The 23,283-nt window shown below is 41.0% G+C and overlaps 1 pseudogene; it reads left to right on the forward strand.

Moving 5' to 3' along the window:
* Nucleotides 1-22,126: 22,126 nt before the first annotated feature.
* Nucleotides 22,127-22,859, forward strand: LOC139168560 (splicing factor 3B subunit 3 pseudogene; annotated as a pseudogene).
* Nucleotides 22,860-23,283: the final 424 nt, after the last annotated feature.

The following is a 23,283-nucleotide window of genomic DNA, read 5'->3' on the forward strand; positions in this document are numbered from 1 at the left end:
CTTATGGTATTTCTGGCCACCTGCATAAATGGATAACTTCGTTCCTGTCAAACAGGCAACAAGTGGTCAAAATATTGAACGCCATATCAATTCCTGTACCTTTTAACAGCTGTGTCCCCCAAGGCAGTGTCTTAGGGCCAACACTTTTAATACTTTACATAAATGACCTTTGTGTTCACACTAAAAGCAACTGCATTCTCTTTAATGATGATGTAAAACTATTCAACACTATTGACAATGATACTACCCTTCAAAAAGACCTTGAATATGTGTCAGAATGGTCAAACAAGTGGCATCTTGATCTCTCAGCAGCTCTCAATACCATCAACTCCCTCCTGAGATTCATACCACCCTCATGAATCCCAGGTCCCACAGAGTTGACCTTTTCCAGGTCCCGTCAGCTAGGCAATGCCTCCTAGTAGGGCCTAAGGATAGAGGGCATTGGACCAGAGTACCTCCGGAACCGCCTGCTACTGCACAAATCCCAGCAACCGATAAGGTCCCACAGAGTTGGCCTTCTCTGGGTCTTGTTGACTAAACAATGTCATCTGGCGGGCCCCAGGGGAAGAGCCTTCTCTGTGGCAGCCCCAGCCCTCTGGAATCAACTCCCCCCGGAGATTAGAACTGCCCCCACCCTCCTTGTCTTTCGTAAACTACTCAAGACCCACCTTTCCCCCAGGCTCTTTATATTTTATGTTTGGTATGTATGTGTTGTCTGGTTTTAATATGATATGGTTTTATATATTTCTTTTTTAATATTAGATTTGTTTCATTGCAATTTGTTTCGCCCGAGTCTTTGGAGAGGGGCGGCATACAAATCTAATAAATTATTATTGTTGTTGTTGTTGTTGTTGTTGTTGTTATTATTATTATTATTATTATTATTATTATTATTATAGAGCCTTCTCTGTGGCAGCCTCGGCCCTTTGGAATCAACTCCCTACAGAGATTCGTACAGCCCCCGCCCTCCTGTCCTTTCATAAGGCTTTAAAAACCCATCTCTGCTGGCAGGCTTGGGGCCGTTGAGCACTGGTATTCTGCTCTGGCCATATATATATGAGTGTAATGGAACAAATGTGAATAGCTGTTTTTAACAATTGGGATTTTAGATTAGTTTTAACCTTGGGTTTCTCACATGTCCTTTTTTGTATTATTCCTGTTTTTTAAGCCACCCTAAGTCTATGGAGAAGGGCAGCATAGAAATCAAACAGTAAATAAATAAATAAACTTCAAATCTCAACCAACAAATGTTCAGTCTCATACAATGGCAAAAATAATCAGAACACAGAATACAAGCTGGGCACGACCTTATAGACAACCCTCACTCTGTTAAAGACCTTTGAGTACTCATCTCTAATGATCTAAGTGCTAGAACCCATTGTAACAACCTTGCCAAAAAAGCATTAAAAGTTGTTAACCTAATTTTGCATAGCTTCTTCTCTAGTAAATGGAGAATGTCATTTAATCAGGCACTTCTAAGGAAATGGAGCACCTCCCTTATTAAACGAGGTTGCAACGCCTTGGTTTCTTCAGCCTTGAAAGATGGCGTTTAAGAAGTGACTTGATTGAAATGTATAAAATCATGCATGGGATAGAAAAGGTGTATAGAGAAAAAATATTTTCTTTATCACACAATACTAGGACAAGAGGGCACTCCCTAAAGCTCATAGGTAAAAAAATGAGGACAAATAAAGGGTAATATCTTCACCCAGAGGGTCGTTAGTTTATGACAGGAGTAGGCAAAGTTGGCTCTTCTATGATTTGTGGACTTCAACTCCCAGAATTCCTGAGCCAATCATGCTAGCTCAGGAATTCTGGGAGTTGAAGTCCACAAGCCATAGAAGAGCCAGCTTTGCCTACCCCTGGTTTAAGGAATTCACTTCCAGAACAGGTTGTGACAGCTGTCAGCCTGGATAGCTTCAAGGCAGGACTAGACAGATTCATGGATGCCAAGTGTATCGGTGGTTATTTAAACGGATGTCCAAGTGACACCTTTATGTTGGTTGAGGCAGGCAGGATTCCCTTGGGTACCATTTGTTGGGGATCAAGGGAAAGGGGGGGGTTTGCCTTCTCTTTCTGCTCAATATCGCCATGTACAATTGGTGGGCCACTGTGTGACCCAAAATGCTGGACTCGATGGGCTGATTCAGCATGGCTCTTCTTATGTTCTTATGTTCTTGGTAAATTGTACTTTTAACTGGAGCATACAAAACATTTGCTAGACCAATCCTCGAATACAGCTCATCTGTCTGGAAACAGCACTCCATATGCGGGTTAATACAATTGAGAATGTCCACAGATATTTTACGACAAGAGTCCTCCACTCCTCTGTTTGCAACATAATACCTTATGCCACCAGACTTGAAATTTTCAAGTTTCAAGTTTTATTGGATTTATATGCCGCCCCTCTCCGAAAACTCAGGGCGGCTAACAACAATCATGAACAATATACAATAAAATCCAATACTAAAAGCAAATTAAAACCCCTTAATATATAAAAACCAAACATACATACAAACATACCATGTATACAGTTGTAAAGGCCTAGGGGGAAAAGAAGTCTTAATTCCCCCATGCCTGGCGGCAGAGGTGGGTTTTAAGTAGCTTACGAAAGGCAAGGAGGGTGGGGGCAATTCTAATCTCTGGGGGGAGTTGGTTCCAGAGGGCCGGGGCCGCCACAGAGAAGGCTCTTCCCCTGGGTCCCGCCAAGTGGCATTGTTTAGTTGACGGGACCCAGAGAAGACCCACTCTGTGGGATTCGTGCGGCAGAAGGCGGTCCCTGAGATAATCTGGTCCGGTGCCATGAAAGGCTTTATAGGTCATAACCAACACTTTGAATTGTGACCGGAAACTGATCGGCAACCAATGCAGACTGCGGAGTGTTGGTGTGACATGGGCAAATTTAGGGAAGCCCATGATTGCTCTCGCAGCTGCATTCTGCACGATCTGAAGTTTCCGAACACTTTTCAAAGGTAGCCCCATGTAGAGAGCGTTACAGTAGTCGAGCCTCGAGGTGATGAGGGCATGAGTGACTGTGGGCAGTGAGTCCCGGTCCAGATAGGGTTGCAACTGATGCACCAGGCGAACCTGGGCAAACGCCCCCCTCGCCACAGCTGAAAGATGTTTCTCTAATGTGAGCTGTGGATCGAGGAGGACACCCAAGTTGTGAACCCTCTCTGAGGGGGTCAATGATTCTCCCCCCAGGGTGATGGACGGACAGATGGAATTGTCCTTGGGAGGCAAGACCCACAGCCACTCCGTCTTGTCTGGGTTGAGTTTGAGTTTGTTGACACCCATCCAGGCCCCAACAGCCTCCAGGCACCGGCACATCACTTCCACTGCTTCGCTGACTGGACATGGGGTGGAGATGTATAACTGGGTATCATCGGCGTATTGATGATACCTCACCCCATGCCCTTTTGAGCTTAAGACAATGTAGAACTATGCTGCTTTTAGTCTGATGTAAGTGTAAGTCATCAAATTATCTGCTACAATATCTTACCCATTGATGACTACTTCAGCTTCAACTGCAATTATACTTCAGCACACAATAGATGCAAACCTAAGGTAAACCACTCCAAACTTGATTGCAGAAAATACCACTTCAACAACAGAGTGGTCAATGCCTGAAATACACTACCTGAATCTATGGTTTCCTCCCCAAACTCCCAAAACTTTAACCTTAGGCTGTTTAGTGTTGACCTCCCCTCATTGCTAAGAGGTCTTTAAGGGGAGTGCATAAGTACACTAGCATGCCTACCATCCCTGTCCTAATGTTCTGATGTATTCATAACCATCTCATGTATATGTATACTTGACAAAAATAAATAAAATAAAAAATGAACTGCCTCTATCACAAACTGCTAGCCAATCAGCACTTAGGCATATCTGGTCTGAAAACCTGAAGAATCAAGATCTCTATCCTGAAAATAAATTACAGTAGACTTGCCAAGCAAATAATAATGAAGGCATTGTTAGTTTAGCAGAAAGTGTTAAAATAGCAAAGAGAAAGAGAGAGAGAAGGAGGGGGGAGCATAAGAACCTCTTTATTTGATAAAAGCAACCATCCATCTGGATAAGTCTCCTGTCTCCACTAGTGGTCAGTAGCAAAAGCCTGGAAAAGAGCCGAGGGTAATAATTGAATATGCACTTCTTGTTGTCATTCACTCTGTGTTGATGTAGGCTACCTCATTCCTTGTCATTTAATCAGGAGCTTACATCATCCAAAATTATGTTTCAGTAAAGCATGCAGCAAGCTGACTCTGTCAAGGAGGTTTGCAGGGCGAGCACATTCGTTTAGCTTTAATAAAAATAAATAAACCCAGACACGCACCCACACGGAGAGAGACAGCAGCAGCAAAATTATGACCCCCCTCAACCTCACCTCAGGATCATTTGGTTGAACATCAGGGACAGAAATTCCCATTTGAAGGAACAAGCCAAAAATATAAGAACCAAAGATAGATGGGGAAAAAAGAATATGTCTCTGGGTACTTCTTCCATAAGGAGGTCATCTTTTTTTTAATTTTAGAATGACTTCATCCTATTAATTCAGTCTGAGAGATAAGTTGCTCAATCGAATGACAATGAAGACCAGAAAAGAAGATGGCTGAAGAATAAGGATCCCAATAAAATGAAGTTATTTCTTTCCCAGTAAAGTGAAGTGATTATTTTTTACAATAAAAGAATACAACGTGGATCGAATCAACTTGCAGGATAATGGCTTCAGCATGTCCATGTCATACCAACACTCTGCAGTCTGCATTGGTTGCCGATCAGTTTCCGGTCCCAATTCAAAGTGTTGGTTATGACCTATAAAGCCCTTCATGGCATCGGAATAGGTTATCTCTGGGACCACCTTCTGCCGCATGAATCCCAGCGACCAATTAGGTCCCACAGAGTTGGCCTTCTCCGGGTCCCGTCAACTAAACAATGTCGTTTGGCGGGACCCAGGGGAAGAGCCTTCTCTGTGGCGGCCCCGGCCCTCTGGAACCAACTCCCCCCAGAGATTAGAATAGCTCCCACCCTTCTTGCCTTTCGCAAGCTTCTTAAAACCCACCTGTGTCGTCAGGCATGGGGGAATTAAGATATTCTTTCCCCCTCGGCTTCCACAATTTATGTATGGTACGTTTGTATGTATGATTGGTTTTAAAATAAGGGTTTTTAGTTTTTAATATTGGATTGTCGCACATTGTTTTTATTACTGTTGTTAGCCGCCCCGAGTCTACGGAGAGGGGCGGCATACAAATCCAATAAAATGAAATGAAATTGTCCTAAGACAGTAATGGCGAACCTATGGCACAGGTGTCACCTTCTTCGTGTGACCCATTGCTCTAGGTTAGCTCCAGAGTACATATGAACGCTGGCCAGCTGATTTTTTTGGCTCACACAGAGGCCCTGGGAGGGCGTTTTCAGCTTCTGAGGGGCCTCCAGTGTGTGGAGGGGGGCATTTTCACTCTCCCCAGGCCCTAGGGAAGTTTCTGGAGCCTTGAGAGGGTGAAAAACGGGTCTACTGGGCGCACCAGAAATCAGGAAATGGGCCATTTCCAGCCTCCAGAGGGCCTCTGGTTCGGCAGGGGAAGTCATTTTTGCCCTCCCCAGACATTGAAATGTGGAGGTGGCCACTCACATATGTGCGATAGCCCTTTTGGAACCTGAGGAAAAAGGATTCGCCATCACTGTCCTAAGAGATAGCAACTAGTCAGTTGTGCAAGTAAATAGCAACTAATTTGAGGAAGGAAATAAAGAACCAATAGGAGATGTAACCTGTACAACCTATAATTATATCTCATTCCTATTGTCGTCATCGTGAAGCTGAAGAACCAGTCCAATAAGCATTGAAGAGCTCCACTGCTGGAGCGATGCAAATGACAAGAGGGAGGTGAATGTTTCTCACCTATTTGACATCTGAAGGTGAACATCAAGCAGCTTTGAGATTTCCCCAGGGGTCTCAGAGCGTGACGTCATCCAGCCACGCTTTCACAGAAATAGCACTAAAGCTTCCCCATCTATTCCTAAAGGGAGGAAAGTCATGCCTTTGAAGATAGAGCCTAAAAGGAACTGCGAGCGCTGATTTCTATACTTGTTCAAAGCATCCTGAATCTTGAAGAAAACCATTGCTTCATGCTTTCTTCTGTGATACCAGCATGATTGCTTACTTGATGGTTGCCCGATTCTAGATTGTCACTCCTTTGACAAGAAAGGGGTCATTCATTCTGCTTGAAAGTGAACTACAGTGATCTCCAATTCCAACTCCAATCACCCCAAAAAATAAGCAAAGAAGGTCCTTAAGATGATATTGAAGAGCAGCTTTCATCCTTCCTCAGTATTACAGTAGTCAGCCAGCTAGGAGCCATGGGAATTAAGCATCCAACAATGTCTAGAGGTCACCTGAGATTCTGTCCTGGCCTAACCAAATCATTTCTGCTGATATAACTCCTAAACCTTAGTAGACATATAACTAACAGCATCTCAGCTAGGCAGCTCAATATAAGCAGACTGTTCAGAATGCTGTTTGCTATGCAGATGGGGCAAATACTACATTTGGATTGTTTGGACTGTGTTTTCATCTTGGTTTAGCATTATGCATGAACTCAACTGCTGTGTGTTTTATAACAGATGGTTGGATTAAGTTGTGTGAATCTAACAACCATAGCTTCTTCAACAAACCTTGGCTAAGGCTACTGTGAATCCGGTAACCTAATGTGTTATGTTGATAGTAAGCATGTCTGATTAGATAGTAAAATTATACCTATTGCTCTCTTAATCTTGTTCTAGTTAATCAAAATATGTACATTCTGGCTAAGAAATGAATAATCATTATAAAGACATTTAACATGTCTCAAACCTACATTAAAATGCAGCAGGGATGGTGCTCCGTGGATTTGTATCAGTCAGTTAAACTGGCCTACTGGATTGTACCAACACAACTCTTTTCCTGATTAGCATATTTTTTAAAAATGGAAGAAAATCATTAGGACCTTGCAATAGGATCAAAAGAACTATTAGTTAATACAAACCTCCAGTTTTTATGCATTATTCATATAATTCAGATTAATCTAATAGATTACACAGATTACTTAGATCAGTTTTTCCTTGGATGGCAAAAGTACCTGCGCCTCCTGGTACAGTCCATACTGCGCACCGGTAGTAAAATAGGAGATGTGTGCGCAGCTTCAGGTCGCCAGTGCATGTGTGTCCCAGCGAGATTTTGTTTCTGCACATGTGCAGGATGATTCTCGTGAGGGGACGCACACATGTGTGAAATGTTGGTGATTTTTTGCTTCTGCACATGCAGGGAAGCCAAAAAATCGTCAAAATCTCTTACATGTACATCCTCACCCAAGATTATGCTTCCTGCATATGCACAGAAGCAGAAACTCACTGGGACCCATGCGCATACATGCCGGTAAACTGAAGCTACACTTGCAGCACACCGTAGCGGCAGTAAGTAGCAACCCCCGCCTGGAGTACGGGTTGCATTTCAAAGATACATGTTGTTGGTTGGATTCAGTGTCAGGCTCTAAAGTAAATAAAAACAAATTATTGCACTATTTATTTATTTTTTTATTTATTTAATTAATGAATTAATTAATTAATTAATTAATTAATTTTTATGCCGCCCTTCTCCTTAGACTCAGGGCGGCTTGCAACATGTTAGCAATAGCACTTTTTAACAGAGCTAGGCTATTGCCCCCACAATCCGGGTCCTCATTTTACCCACCTTGGAAGGATGGAAGGCTGAGTCAACCTTGAGCTGGTGATGACATTTGAACCGCTGATCTTCAGATCTACAGTCAGCTTCAGTGGCCTCCAGTACAGCACTCTACCTGCTGCGCCACCCCGGCTCACTTGTTCAACCTGGAGAAGAAATTACCGTTTGTTTATGGTAGGAAATTAAGCACTGATGGTGCTGAATATTGGAATAATGAGAATAGAAATGAAGAAGATTTGGGGGGGTTTGTTCATTTTGTTGTTGGGGTTTTGGGGGGGTTGGGGAACTGGCTGCAGATATGGCTTTAAATTGGTCAATAGTATTAATTATATTTGAGGAAACATTTGCTATGCGTGGATTCTGCTATTATAAGACCAGCCAGAATTGGAACAAAAGCCAAAAGTATCTCCCTGCCTGTGTGTTGAGACTGGATTTTTTTTTAAAAAAAATGATTTTATATCTGAATTCAACTTTGCATGAATTTTCTATCATCATAGAGGTAAATACGGCCATGCATTGAGTGTCAGTGAATGCTTATATAGAGATACTTATATATACTTAAATATAAGTAGTTGAACAGGAGTAGCTTCCTACATTTGGTTTCATACAGTTTTGGTCACAACACTATAAAAAAAGATGTTGTGACTCTAGAAAAAGTTCAGAGGCGAGCAACCAGGATGATCAGGGACTGGAAACTAAAACATATGAAAAACAGTTACAGGAATTGGGCATGGCTAGTCTAGTAAAGATAAGGACCACTCCTGTTCAACTACTTATATTTAAGTATATATAAATATCTCTATTTAAGTATTCACTGACACTCAATACATGGTCGTATTTACCTCTATGATTTATTTATTTTTATTTATTTATTTATTTTGTCAAACAATTATAGGGTGGTAATTTGTACAAATAAAACATTAGATAAGTAATGGTAAAAAGTAACAAAAGAAGACAATAGGACAGGGACAGTAGGCACAGTGGTGTGCTTATGCACGCCCCTTAGCGTGCATAAGCTATGATGATTCTATGATGATAGAAAATTCATGCAAAGTTGAATTCAGATATAAAATTCAAAGTAGTTGAATAGGAGAATAGAATGGATGCATTTTAAGCATAACATTAAATTGTTCCTCTGCTTGAGAAGATCCCATACATTTAGGGGCAACACGCATAACCTCATATTCCTCAAGCACACAGTCTCTCTTTCTTCCATACCCACAGACGATTTGTTCAGTTTTGCTGTTTTCTGGCGTCAAAAGTCTGTCTCACAGACTCCTTTAAGTGCAGCTGGGTCAATGGTCTAACTCGCTAGCTGTATTTAGCCACCATCTCAGACAGTTTAATGTATCTATTGGATTTTCTTTTTATTAGCCTTAGGTAAAATATACAGCAACATCACAAGATCAAATAAAATAGCCTATTTCAAACTCTGCACACAAACAGGGAAAAGAAAGAGAGGGGGGAGGACTCAATAAAAGTATATATCTGTTGAACAAAACACAAATATCTGTGGAGATTCTCAGTCATTCAGGTCCTGGAAGCTTCTCGAATGAGAAGTGAAACATCTTCAAAGAAAAACAAAGAAACTCTGCTTTTTGAAATAAGCCTCTTTGGGACACTTCTTGCAACAACAGAGTTAAGAACCACTGTGAGGTTAGGTAATGGCATTAGCAGTGTGAGAAATTTGTGAGGTCTCTCATGATTTAGAATGCAGACAGAAAATCACAACTATCAGATTTTAAAGTGCAGAGCAAGATTATAATCTTAGTTTTAAAAATAGTGCCATTTTTATGATTATATTTTTGACCTTCTCTTCTTTCAAAGAACTTTGATTGATAATTGTAATTCTGATTCTCAAATTTAAACTTTCTTTTAAATCTTGCCACACTCTTGCTGGAAACCAATAGAAGTGGTCCAACATTAATATGCTATTGAAGGGGACGTTTCCCTGCCCCACAGCTTTTTAAAAATAAGGATAATATATGGACTATTAGAAACCCTGGACTGATCTCTGTCCAGGGAATCCCAAACCTTTCAGTCCACAACTGATGGGAGCCCCTAAAGGTGCTTTTCAGGAGGCAACTGGACTTTCTTTTTTTTTCTTTTGAAGATGCTTCACTTCTCATCCAAGAAGCTTCTTCGGTTCTGACAGGATAGTGGGGAATAGAAGGATTTATATTTCTTGCAAGCAGGAATACAGAAACTAGAGCACCGCTCAGGTGACCCTGCGGATACAGATAATTCTTCAATGATCCTCTAAAGGATACAAATTACCAGCTGTCTGCAAGAAATACAAATCCTTCCATTCCCCACTATCCTGTCAGAGCTGAAGAAGCTTCTTGGATGAGAAGTGAAACATCTTCGAAGAGAAAAAATAAGAAAGTCCAGTTGCCTCCTGAAAAAGCACCTTCGGGACAACCATAACCTGAATGACTGAGAATCTCTAAAGACTTTTAACAGAGTTGGCCTTCTCCGGGTCCCGTCAACTAAACAATGTCGTTTGGCGGGACCCAGGGGAAGAGCCTTCTCTGTGGCGGCCCCGACCCTTTGGAATCAACTCCCCCCAGATATCAGAGTTGCCCCCACCCTCCTAGCCTTTCGTAAGCTCCTTAAAACCCACCTCTGTCGTCAGGCATGGGGGAATTGACATGTTCCTTCCCCCTAGGCTTATAAAATTTGTGTATGGTATGCTAGTGTGTATGATTGGTTTTTAACTTGTGGTGTTCTTAAAATTAATTTAATATTGGATTTGTCTTGTATTGCTGTTGCTGTGAGCCGCCCCGAGTCTGCGGAGAGGGGCGGCATACAAATCTGATTAAACTAAACTAAACTAAACTAATTATAGGAGGAAAATGATTTTAATCATGCCTGCCCCCCAAGTTGTTAATATTGTAAGAATCAACTCATATTACTTGTAAGACCATTAATATTTATTGCTTGTTCAAGAAACTATAATTTAAAAATGCTGGTTTGACTTTGTATTTGATTACTGCAATAGGATTGTTCAGTTTAGTCCACTTTGTGAATCTAGTAGCTCCTGTTCACCAGCACTAATACAGCTCAGAACTAAATGGGTGTTAAACGAGGGCACTAAAGTTTATTTAACCAAGATTAAAATCAACTATCAGTTAGTACATTGTGTAAATGGAGACTTGTATATGCTACTTCTACCCTTCTCTGTCCCTGCCTACTTATGAATCCATTATAACAGGAGGGTCAAACTGTGGGTCAGATGTGTGACTTGCAGGCCACGCTCACCGCAGCTCCGCAAAGGGGAAAAAACCACCACGAAACATCATGTGATGTCAACATGACCAGGAATGGGTTCTTCCCAGTTCGGACTGGATCACCCAAACTGGTAGCGAGTCGCTGGTAATGTCAGGGATCTGATTCAGTCAGTGCCTGTCCATGGGCGTTGCCATCTTTTTTTGATTTTTTTTTGTGAATGTTTCTGTCTGGATGGCTTCTCCTCTTCCGCTGTTTGAAAAAGGGCCCTCCCGCCTACCCCTGGGTTAGTACTGATCTTTATTTCTTTGCCTGAAGCACAGCTGATCAGCTCCTCAGCTGTGTTTTGGGCTGATTTCTGCTACTGAGCATGCGCAGAAGCTAAATGGCACGAGAGGATGCACCGTGTGCGCGAGCGGAGTGTTTGCCTCAGAAGCGGAGTAAAGACACTGAGACATATTGTGGATTAAATAAGGGTCATTTTATTAAATTAACATAAATTTAAATAACGTAACTTTAAATACGTAAATTTAAATATTTAAATTCAACATAACTAAGGACCTGCAGAGGCCAAAACTAACGGGGCGGAAATTCCTACCAGAAACTTCCTAGGCAACATTGGGCAAAACTCCTTGCTGAACCAGGTGAAGGTAGCCCCCTTCACCTGGATCCAAGCCACGCCCCTTCATCGTGTGGGAGGAGTTCACCCTCCAATCCCCTTGAGAAATTGGATCTGGTGATTTCCATGGACATCCTCTCTCCAATCCCCGACGCTGTTCCAACCTCTAGTTCCTGGAGAGAGGCAGTCCATCACCCTTTAAAGGATGCCCAAAGGAGCATGTGCAGTCGCTTCTAATTGCCCATTTCCGCCCCTAACCTGCCAAACCCCAGTGACCAAAGGGAGGCCTATACTGACATCTAAGTGCGCCGCACCCCCTAACCAATCCAGTACGCACCGTCAGTGTGGAATAAGTGAAAAAATGGCCGCCTCTAAAGGGGAGGCTGCAAAAAAATCCTATTCAGCCCCAAGGCGACCTCCTTAGGACACACTGTTAATAGTGGAGGGTGGGCGGGTGTTCGCTTCCCAAAGCAGCAAGCAAGGAGGAGGCCCTGTTCGGATCGCCCTTAAATAGGGCGATCCAGAACCTCCCCTGACTCCCAGCAGGCAGCGCGCCAACCTGGCGTGCTGCCAAAAGCCGAACTTCCGGGTTTCTCAGAACCCGGAAGTTTGTGGCTCCGTAGAGCCACTCGCAGTGTCCCCCTGCTCCGGGGACAATTTCGGCCGGCGGTTTAAGCCGCCGGTCGGGCATTTGTGTGAGCTTGAAACATCACAATGTGAACCGATGGCAAAGGTAAGTGGAACCCTGCATTTTAGACACCTGTGCATTATAGGGTCCATGAAAAGCAATGTAACACCTCCGTCCCCAAATATTAACTTAATCCTATTTTCAAAGATTATCTTTCTAGAAGAAATATATAGTTTGAATGTAGTATCATACCTATTACTCTGAAATGGTTTGCTCTTGTGATAATCAACTAGCATCTCTTATTTCTCGCCTGCTTTTTCTGTTCCACATGCCTGCACATAGATCACTAATGTCTCTTAATGTTTTCACCAATGAAAATATCCACAATCTAGCTATATTCAAATTTGGGCCCTATTTTTTTTTTCTGTATTCCATCCGTTGCTCTTCAAATGAGCAAATCATTAGGATTCTCTTTACATATATTATTTTCCCCACATTTTACATTCAGGGAATGTGAAATACTTTTGAAATTGATGAGAAAAGTCTGCTTGGCAAAGACAGTACCATATATACCAAGGTGGGATTATGGCTAATGTCCTATAGGAAAATACATAGATTATGCAAAATTAACTCTATCAGATTATCGCTATTATTAGCATAATCATCTCTTGGGCAAGAAATGTACTTTGTTTGAAAAAGAGTTAAAAATACCCTTGATTCCCAGGGAACCTCTTGTCAGATATCCATCTGGGGAAGAAGAATATTTAGCGGTCTAGAATTACTATTTCTTCAGTGTTTCAATAATCTTTAAAAGAGCCACATCTGTAGGAAGCCTCATAAAAAATAGGTTACGCAGGATTTGCTGCTAGTAACTATAAAGTCGTTTCATCTCAAACCAGACTATAGCATAAGATCTTTTAGCATTCACATAGCATGTATCCTGTGTGCATAGGGGATACTAATACTGTATGCTAATCAGAATGGAGCTATTTTTAAATAAGGCATATGTTCCCATTGACGGTAATCTTAAGGTTCCTGCAAGAATCTATCTTTCTCTCCAAGGGGATGGAAAGAGAAAGATTTTCCCAGGGGCTCTAAGAATTAAGCACATCCTATCAATAAAGATTTTACATTTATATTAAATTAGCACAACTTGTTGAAGTTGCTTGGAGAAAGGGATCCTATTTTTCCAAGCCAAAACACTGCTAATTCTTTCTTATTTTTACAGTGAATGTCTTCCCTTTAATTAAGTACTAAGATAACTCAGTACCAGACTTGTACAGGTGGTCCTTGACTTGCAATACTTCATTTAGTGACCGTTCAAAGTTACAGCAGCACTAGAAAAAGTGATTTATGACCATATTTCAGTTGTGACTTGTTGCAGCAGCCCCATGATCATGTGATCAAAATTCAGATGCTTGTCAACTGATTTATATTTATCATGGTTGCAGTTTCCCGGGGTCATATGATCACCTTTTGTGACCTCCTGACAAGCAATGGGTAAGCCAGGTTCACTTAACAACAAAGTTACTAACTTATCTGCTGCAGCGATTTTACTTAACAACTGAAACAAAACTCACTTAACAAATGCCTCACTTAACAATAGAAAACTTGGGATCAGTTGTAGTCATAAATCAAGGACTACTCATATCTGCTACGCATGTGCAATTCCAGGATTTTTTTTCCTCCTCTATTTTAGAGCAGCTGATTGTAACAGATTCACAGCAAGCATGATGATGAACATATCTTCTATCCTGGAAATGTATTTGTTATTTATTAACTGATTTAACTGTTGTTCATAAAATCATACATCATAATGTACTTCCTGTTAGCGACTATTTCACCTTTAACAACAACAACACAAGAGCATGCAATAGATACAAACTAAATGTAAATCGCTCCAAACAAGACTGCAGAAAATACGATTTCAGCAATAGAGTGGTCAACACCTGGAATTCACTACCGGACTCTGTTGTTTCTTCCCGCTAATCCCAAAATCGTCAACCTTACATTATCTACAATAGACCTCACCCCTTTTCTAAGAGGTCTTTAAGGGGCGTGCATAAGTGCATCTTTGTGCCTACCGTTCCTGTCCTAATGTCTTTTTTATCTTTTCTATCTCTACTTTATACTTATATTATGTTAAACATACTACAATACAATACTATATTTGTATGACAAATCAAATAAATAAATAAAAATAAATAAATAAAATAAAAAATGCATATAATTGCCCAACTCAATAGGTGACACCAGGTGTTTTACAAAGATTTTAAAAATCCTCTATATCTTGTACTGTGGTTGGAAGAGTTAGAAGTCAATGCCTTTTTCTTTCTTCCCTTGTACCTCATATTTTCTTTACCTTTTTATTTCTTCCTTTAATTTCCTATTTTTGTCTGTTTGTTTGTCTGTCTGACTGTCTGTTTGTTTGTTTGTTTGTTTGTTTGTTTAGATTTCTATGCCGCCCTTCTCGACCAACTCAGGGAGGCTTACAACAGAATAAATACAAATACAAAAACGTATAAGAAATCTAATATTAAAAATCTAAAACCCCATTTTTCCTAAGAATACAATCATCCACATTCATCCAATGGAATTCAGCCACTCACAACATCAGCCAGAATTAGTTCTGAACATTCACGGCCTCCCATTTTTATATTCCTTTGTATTTTATACATTGATAATACACTAAGTTAATATTATTTATCTATCTATCTATTTATTTGTCAAACATGTACAAGATAGCAGGTATAAATATGGACTCGGACATGAATGAAGGAAATGAATACAAATAAATGGGGACAGTAGGAGAGGGATAGTAGGCACATTGGTGCACTTATGCACGGCCCTCTTTACAGACCTCTTAGGAATGGGGTAAGGTCCATAGTAGACAATTTAAGGTTAAAGCTATAAGGTTTTGAGGATGTAACAATGGAGTTGGGTAAAGCATTCCAGGCATTGACCACTTTGTTGCTGAAGTTGTATTTTCTGCAATCAGGTTTGGAGCAGTTCATCATGAGTTTGTATTGATTGTTTGCCCATGTATTATTGTGGTTAAAGCTGAAGAAGTTGTTGACAGGTAGGATGTTCTAAGAGGCAATTTTGTGTACTATCAGACCACAGCTTTAAAACTTGTGTACTTTAACTCCCAGACTACCTCAGCCAGTTTTGATGCCTGGGGAATTCTGGGAGATGAAGTCCACAAGTCTTAAAGTTGTCAAGGTTGGAGACCCCTGGACTGAATCCTGGCAGCAACAACACAATCAAATCAACCATTGGCCATTCCACTGCTTGATCACTCTGACTGTCAGGAAGTTCTTCCTTATTTCCAGGTTGAATCTCTCCTTGGTCAGCTTCCATCTGTTGTTCCGTTGTAGTTATGAAATAAGATTTTGACATCTTATTTCATAACTACAGTATATGGCTTCCTATTATGATGAGAGTTTCTGTTGTCTGCAAGCATTCATTTGTGATCCATGTCTCCTATCCCTTCAATGGTCTCCTCCAAAGATTGATTAAATCTGGATCCAATGAACCGTGAATACATTTAATTACATCCTTTTACAAACTACTGTCTTTCCGCTCCTGTGAAGTTTGTTAACACTTAAGTTAAGACTAGAACAGGGTCAGGGGGGGAATGGGGCCAAAGATTGAGGTGCAGCCAGGAACAGATCAAAGCATAGAAACAGAACCATGAGAAGAACAATGCCAGCATAGATAGTTGAATTGGGAAAGGTCAAAGCTAGAGTAAGGTCTCTGTCTCACGGAAATTAAATGAATATAAAATTATAAAAGCAAGAAATCAGGAAGAATTTATAATTTGTAAGAAGGGGAGCTGTGACAACAAATAATGATAATGATAATGATAATGAGGAGAAGGAGAAGGGGAAGGGGAAGAGGAAGAGGAAGAGGAGGAAGAAGAAGAAGAAGAAGAAGAAGAAGAAGAAGAAGAAGAAGAAGAAGAAGAAGAAGAAGAAGAAGAAGAAGAAGAAGACGACGTCTGGTTCCTCCTGGTTTTTGGCGGAACCAGACTGGCAGACTTCTTCTGATGTTTTGCTACCACAGACTAACACAGATCTCTTTCTACAAATTATTAAAGGGTCTTTCAGAGAGGATATTGTCCTATTGAGTGGCATAACTTCCCACAACCATCACTGATTGTATAATGTTGCCAATGACAGTGTGCAGTTGAGACACATCCTTATACAATGCTGTTTGTCCTTGAATGGGGAAATGTCACTTCAGCACAGCAAAAACCACTTTAGAAATGTTAACGTGGTACTGCCTCGTGCCTTTAGACACTGTTTGTGCTCCTTATAGAAGGGATTCTTTCTGAGCTTCCCAGCTTTTGGACTGCCGTCGAAATAGCTTGTAGGCCCGGCTAGGAAAAAGTATCCCTATGTTGAATTATAGGTAAGCTGGCATTACAAAATGCAAAGATTGAAACACAAGAGAAATTCACCGCCATAACAAATGGGAAGCTTTCCTATCTATGCATTTGTTGATTCTTTTTCAGAATTATCACTACTCAAACTACTTTTAGGTTGTTTTGCAAAACAGTGGACAAATGTTCAGAAGCATGTTCAGAAGCAGTAAGAGATGGGGAACAATAGCATTTTTTTTTCGTGGAAGTTGGGGAAGAGAGGCTAATGAGAAGCAGAGGAGTCAGGACAAGATAGTCAGTTGCTAGGTAATTTGAAAAGAAAGAAAGCAACATTGGTTGAGTAACAGTTCTCCATGCTATTCAGACATTAGCCAAAAAGAGAAGGCACCAATAAACTCTCAGTTCTTTACAAGCTATAGAACAAGAATATGATTGTATCATAGCTCTTTCCTTCTTTCCTTCCTTCCTTTTCTTCCTTGCTTCCTTCCCTCCCTCCCTCACTTCCTTCTCTCACTTCCTTCTCTCCTTCCATATATATATTTGTTTTCGTAGATTTTCACTGATACAGGTATGAAGGTCTTGGCATATTCGGGTTTCTTCCCATGTAGGATTCAAAGATTTCTGGCGACATTTCGACGAGGTCCCACTCGTCATCTTCAGGCTGGTGTTCGCCCTAGAATAAGGACAGAAGCACCAGCCTGAAGATGACGAGTGAGACCTCGTCGAAATGTTGCCAGAAATCTCTGAATCCTACACGGAAAGAAACCCGAATATGCCAAGACCTTCATATATATATATATATGTATATATATATACAGTATATATACTGTATATTGCTCAAAAAAATAAAGGGAACACTCAAATAACACATCCTAGATCTGAATGAATGAAAAATTCTCATTGAATATTTTGTTCTGTACAAAGTTGAATGTGCACAATAGCATGTGAAATTGATCAATCAGTGATTTACTTGGAGTTATATTGTGTTGTTTAAGTGTTCCCTTTATTTTTTTGAGCAGTGTATACATGTATGTATGTATATATGTATGGGTACCTAATAGTTAGAAACAGAATAAAAACAAAATAAAAACATACAATATAAAAAAATTATTCAGAGTAATTCTTCAGATGGGATACGATCTATCCCGAAGTGCTTAGATTGAAATATGAGGAATCTATACAGAAGCATAGCATTGCTTGGGTCTGAAGGTTGCTATTATTTTCAGCAATCTAGCATTAGCTAGCATGGCCAATGCTAGTATTCTTTGGACATTGTAATTCATGATACAGTGTATGTAAAACCAATTGGGCTATCATGATGCCTATTTCCTATTATTTAACTTGATTTTTTATAACAAGAATCTAAGGGGGGAAGTATTTCATTGGGACATAGTACTATGGTTGGCATATATGTGTATCTGTGTATAAATGTATATTAGATATAATCATGGATAATTAGAGCAAAGAAAACCAAGTAGAGTTTTAAGCTATTAATTTGCAAAGTTCTACAACACCCACTAAGCATAGGAGTGGATTGTGATGGATCAAAATGGTGGAAGGAATATTGCAACGCAAGTCGTCTCTCTTTTGTAAGTGTATGCCTATGTTGCCATCTTGCCAATTTTGACCCTAACCACTCAGATTGATGTCACTGCAGCTCGTTCTTTTTCAGTTAGCAACATTTCCTTATTTTTAAGACATGATGATAGGTCTAAGTACAGGTGTAGGCAAAGTTGGCTCTTCTGAGATGTGTGGACTTCAACTCCCATAATTCCTGAGCTAGCATGATTGGCTCAGGAATTCTGGGAGTTGAAGTCCACAAGTCATAGAAGAGCCAACTTTGTCTATCCCTAGTCTAAGACAGGGATATACAACTTTATTTCATTGAGGGTCACGTCAGGATTGTATTTGACCTCAGGGAGAGGCCGCAGTTCGACATCCATTTTTGACCAGATAGTTTCCTGCAGCCCTCTGCCAATGAAAATGAAGCTCAGGGAGAAAGAGGGAGCTCAATTTTTGCTGGCACTGCGGGGCCAGCCCTTTGCTGTTTCCAGTGTGGCCCCACAGGCCTTGAGTTTGACACATCTGGTCTAAGACAATCATAGATAACAGGAGCTAAAATGAAATCCAGAAAGTGAAAATACAAAGCAAATTTGAATTTGAGGAAATCATATCCAATGTATAGAAAACTGGTATATTTTTCAAGGATCATTTCAGTATGGCCTAATTTACTAATAATTACTGCAGATCAGGCAGTGAAGGGCTACCACAATTTTTACTACCATACTGTGGGTGTGGCTTATGCAGGATGACCTGCATTTTCTTCCAACATCTTTCAGTGCAAATTGGGTGCTCTGGGGTGGAGCTCCATTTTCGCTACCCCACTGCATTCCCCCACATCCGGGCAGCAGCCCATCCCTGACATCACGGGTCTCCAACCTTTACAACTTTAAGATTTGTGGACTTCAACTCCCAGAGTTCCTCAGCCAGATTTGCCAAGGTTGGAGAGCCCTGCTGGAGACTTCATTTTTAAGTCAGAAAGAAATAAAATCCACCCCTATCAGTAGGTTCTACTCCACTCCAATACTGACCTTTCTGAGGGCAGAATAAGGAGGCAAGACAGGTGGGCCTTTCTCTCTTGACCTTTCAACCAAAAAGTTCTCCTGACTAAGTGAATTTTTTTAAAAAAACAGCTTCAAATGTTCCAACAGGCCTTTCCAACTTTTGGGAGGAGAGGCTTTAGCAAATCAGAGAGGCCACGTTGACACATTTGAACTGGGCTACACAAGAGCTACACAAAAAGTATTTGTAGTGGGAACAAGAGTCTTGTGCATAGCAAAGTGTTTGTTTTCAAGAGCTTCAAGAAGCAACTTTATTTTGGGTGCGTGTATTTTTCATAAAGGGGTTTGATATTCTAAAACAGCAGAGGGCTCATATGCTATTTAGATATCCCAACCAATTATTCTTTATGCTTTCTTATTCATTTACCACAACCATCTTTTGTTGTCCAGTACCTGAACTCCACAAAATGTCCTTGGGTTACTATTCAGATGTAAATCGAGACCACTTTTTAAAAGATTGGCAATTGTGCACAAAGATACTCTGTTCGGTTCTAAAATCCACTCTTGAGACCACTTATGGGCCTTACTGCATCTCTTCTAAATAAGAGAAGGCTCCATCTTTGAAGGGCATTCATTCTTTCACACCCACTTCCATCCTTCAAGAGATAACAAAGGCTGTAATAATAATAGAGTCTGAGCCATTACAGCCAATGGTAAGCCATCCTTTGCTTTCCTAGTTTATTAAATAAACCATAACTGATGGCTCATACAATTGCCAAAGCCAAACCACATCACGACTCTGTGCCATATGAGAATGTAGAGGATCTTGAGCCTCTCTGTGTCTTCACCCTGCTTTAATTTACAAGGACCCATCACATGTCATTCCTTGATCTTTGGAAAGGGCTGGGAGGGTGGCCAGGGGAAGAAGGCTCGGAACAGGCTTCTGCTGGGACATCATCTGAGGATCAATAGTCAAGGTGGCAGCCATGGCTTCACAATTGAATATCTGTCTCTTTTCTTCATGGATCCATGTACAAATAGGGAAAGGCTTTCTGTGCATAGCAGTGACTACCTTCTTGACTTTTCGTGAACCAGAAGCAGAGATGGCATTCTGACGGCTCAGACCAGTTTGCCCAAACTAGTAGCAGCGATTATGGCCACCTGCTCACCCACCTGGACATAATGCCATCGTATTTAGCCATGTTTTCATGGCCAAATGAATGTGGGGAAGGCACATGTGCTCATATTTGTGAACTGGTAGGGTAGGAGCCTGGTTTCTGCTACTGGTTATTAAAGAAACACAATAATGGCAACCAGGGAAAGATTGTGATGGTTGCTGAAAATGAGAGAAAGGTTGCTTTGGCAGAAAACATTTTTGCAAGAATAGGAATATTACCCTACCTCTGTGATGGTGAAAATATGGGACGCGTGCCACCGGTGGCACTCAGAGCCATATCTGAGGGCATGCAAGGCGTTGCCCTATGTCAGCTCCAGGGCACTGCCCAGCTGATTTTCAGCCTTCTGGAGGAAAAGGGGAGGCCATTTTCACCCTCCCCAGGCTTCAGGAAAGCTTCTGGAGCCTATGGATGGTGGAAAACAGCCCAACAAGCCTACCAGAAGTTCAGAGGCTTCATTGAGGCCTAAATGCATGCACAAGAGGGCAGAGCAGGGGGTAGGGCACTGCATTATGATGTGGGTATGCACACACAAATTTTCGTGCAAATTTTTGGCACTCTTTTGGCCTCACTGCCATACCTCTATTTTTCAGTTTCAAAATGGTGGAGGTTTGAAAAGAAAAAGTCTGGCTCAGATTAAATATACATTGGCTATATTTGCATGATATAGGGATTTTGTTTGTTTTGGTACATTCAAGTCAGGTTTTCGAATTCTGGTGACTGCAGTTTACTTGGCAAGATTTCAGAAATGGTTTGCCATTGCCTCCTTTCTAGAGGTGAGAGAGAGTAACTGGACCACCCAGCCGGCTTTGTGTCTAAGATTGGCCTCCACCAAAGTGGCTGTCTTCTGCCAACTTTACTCTGTTTTATAAATTCCTATAATTCTGGCTCTCTACCAAGCTTCATTGAACCATGGTTGACTTAATCCAATTTTCTGTGCCTGCATTATATGTTGAATCATAAACCAACCCCATGTCCTGGTTCATGTAATATAATATGTTAAATCGTAGCTGGCTTCCATGTGTCATGCAAACGCAGGTGTTAAGTAGTTAGCACAATTCTGGGAATGAAACTGATCTTGACATCCAATCTGGTGTTGAACTATAAAAGTCATGTTTGCATTTGGTTATCAAACCTGGGCTTCTAAAATTCAAATGACCTGCAGATCATTTGTGTCAAAATGGAAACAAGTCCATTTTGCACTTCTCCAGCACACTTATGGTTGAAGCTGAAAACAGAGCTTATTCAATGATGATTTGATAGTGGTTTACTGAACCAAGGCTTATTGACTAAATCATTATTAATGACATAGTACAGGGGTAGGCAAAGTTGGCTCTTCTATGACCTGTGGACTTCAACTCCCAGAATTCCTGAGCCAACCATGTTAGCTCAGGAATTCTGGGAGTTGAAGTCCACATATCATAGAAGAGCCAACTTTGCCTATCCCTGGCATAGTAGAACATACTAAACTCAAGCCAAAACATCATACAATGGGTTACTATAATCATATTAACTTAGTCTTAAGCTCCATGAGGTCCAGAGGTAAATTTTCATTCATATGGATCACTGGGTTCAATGACACCAGATTTTGCTGTTGGAAAAACTTGGCAACCTGTTTTTACTATAATTATTTTTCATTTATTGTTTCGCCATCAGGCCTATAAAAATTGATTCCTTCCACCATAACAGCTAATTTAACTTTGCTGTTCCATGAACTTTTTTCCATTCTCATTGGTTTCTGAGGGGGTGACGGGATCTGCTGCCATCTACACCATTCTATGCTGGTGGACTGAAGGGAAGCAACATCAACCAACAGCATGTTCCTATACAATGTATCTCTTCAACGGGCCACTGGCATCAGCTATTGCATCAACAGGAATTTTTTCAAGTACTAAACAGCAAGAAAATGTTATTTTCTCAGGGAAAATCTTGGAATTGCTTCATCCTGATCCAAAGACTGGAAAGGTTCATACCTTGACAGTAGATGTTTTTGCCATCATTCGCTCCCTCATGGCCTTTAGATTAACTGATGGAACCAAGGATTGCATTGTGGTGGGCATTGATTTGGGCCACTTCATCATCCTGAAATACCAGTCTTCTAAAACCGTGTTTGAGAAAATTTATCAGAAAAGCTTTGGTAAGAATGACTGCCATAAAATTGTTTCTCAACAGTACTTGGCTGTGGATCTCAAAATGCGGTCTGTCGTGATCAGTGCCATTGAGAAGCAGAAACCTATGTACATTCTAAACAGAGACATCCGTGGCTCACTATTTCTTCCCCATTGGAAGCTCACAAGGCCAACACCTTGGTTTATCATGTGACAGAAGTCGACATTGGGTTTGAAAATCCCATTTTTGCCTGCCTGGAAATGGAAATGAGGAAATGACCCTACTGGGGAAGCTGCAGCAAACACCTAGAAGACATTGACATTTTATGAGTTAGAATTCAGTTTGAACCACGTGGTCAGGAAATATAGCGATCTGTTGAAAGAACACAGCAATTTTCTAATAACAGTTCATGGAGGCTCCAATGGTCCGAGTGGATACTGATTTGCTCTGAAAACTACATTATCTACAAAAACTTTGGTGACCAGCCAGATATTCGATGTCCAATTCCCAGAAGGAGGAATGATGTGAATGACCCTGAAAGAGGCATGAACTTTGTCTCGTCTGCTACCTACAAGACAAAGTCCATGGGTTTTTCTTCCTATTTCAAACAGAGCAGCATGATAGCTTTAAAATAACCTTGGAGACTGATGAGGATACGGTCATATAAATTCAGCTGAAGTATTTTGACATGTGTGTGCTGAAAACAGGGTTTTCTTTTCTGGCTTCTGAGTTTGGAAACCACTACCTCTACCAGCTTGCCCACCTTGGAGATGATGATGATGAGCCGGAGTTGCCCTGCCTCTGGAGGAAGGGGACACCTTCTTCTTCCAGCCTCTGCCTTTTAAAAACCTGGTATTGCTGGATG

This window comes from Erythrolamprus reginae, chromosome 1 (genome assembly GCF_031021105.1).
Source record: "Erythrolamprus reginae isolate rEryReg1 chromosome 1, rEryReg1.hap1, whole genome shotgun sequence".
In the NCBI taxonomy this organism is placed as follows: Eukaryota; Metazoa; Chordata; class Lepidosauria; order Squamata; family Dipsadidae; genus Erythrolamprus; species Erythrolamprus reginae.